Source organism: Nyctereutes procyonoides, unplaced genomic scaffold, assembly GCF_905146905.1.
Source record: "Nyctereutes procyonoides isolate TBG_1078 unplaced genomic scaffold, NYPRO_anot_genome, whole genome shotgun sequence".
NCBI classification, from domain to species: Eukaryota; Metazoa; Chordata; class Mammalia; order Carnivora; family Canidae; genus Nyctereutes; species Nyctereutes procyonoides.
Genome location: NW_026575121.1, coordinates 41,975,543 through 41,976,990, shown reverse-complemented (window position 1 = coordinate 41,976,990; position 1,448 = coordinate 41,975,543).

Here is a 1,448-nt window from a genome sequence, read left to right as displayed (position 1 = left end):
AGTTATAAATACAAAATTGCAAAAGAAGAAATAAATGTCAACATATAAAAAATACTGTCCCTCAAGCAACAATGTATTTTCAAATATATTCAAGGAAACAGCACATATACTCATTCTTCCCTTTATAAATGATAGTGAAACAGGGAGAATGGTTTAGGAACTCATAGATTGGACAAGTATTTGGCAGCCATATAAAAAAATGCAGTGTTTGGTTTCTGAGAGGGAACCTTGTTTTAACTTTTGATTCATAGTTTATGGGAATATGGGACATTTTAGCTTGGTTTAATAGTTAGAAAAAGAAAATAACCTTTTGTCCTCCATTCAGCTCTAGCAAAAATCCAGATCTTACCAGGAAAAAATTTAAAAAAATATATATGTAAAAGCAGGAAATAATTGGCCAAACACAGATATTTAAAGTATTTAAACAAAGTGTCTGCATTTCTTATTCATTGTTACCTTACAAAATTTACCTTAAAGCAAATTTATTCAGAACAGAATAAAGCTACTAAAATATTAAAATTACCAGAGACTCAGTTTATAAAATAAAAAGTAGACACAAATTCTTCTATTAAGATGCTACGCAGTGAATCATTTGAAGTAATGATTATTGCTATCTTGACCATGAGACCTCAGTTACTAAGAAAACCATCCATCAATCTACATGATACAGTGAGTGCTGAGAAAGGGATGTTTTGGCCCCATGCCGCTATTATTTTTTTAAACAGGAGCACATTCATCAGTAGACATATTTTAAGTGGTTAAAGCAAAACACTATTCTATTGTACAATGTTAGACCTGATATTGATCAAGTCTTTGTGCAGAATACCTTGTATCTCATCCTTGTATTTTTTGAATAAGAGATATTTAATATCTTGCCTCAAATATGGGGTCATACTCTTTTCACCAATCCATTTCTTTAAAACTAACATGATTGGTAACTATGTATACATATTACTTCTCAAATCCAAAAAAAAAAAAACACATTATGGTGAATTAGTTTTTTTAAACCACTAGATAAAATTAAATTGAAGGCAATATGGAAAAGGCAAATGGGAAAGGCAATCCTAAAGCAATTGGGGGTTCTGGCCACGAGTTCGGAGACCTCTGAAATTAAATGATGTTTCTGTATGTTCTCCCATCACCAAGTTGGGAATGTTTTTCAATCAATTAATCAAAACCTAGAAAACTTTACAGTCAGTTTAACAAGAGAAAGGGACTCATGTGCCCATCCATCTTTCTCTTGCTCTTATTCTCATTCTTGTGTCATCTCTTTACTGTATGTTTATCAACACTTAATCATGTATACTAAGCATGTTTATAACATCAAGTGTTACTTAAGGTCCCTTCTACATAGGACTACAAAATTCTATGATAGACTCTATAAATAAGATCCAAAATTGAGTAAATAATTTTGAATTTACATGTTCTGAATCATTCTTTGCTTATTA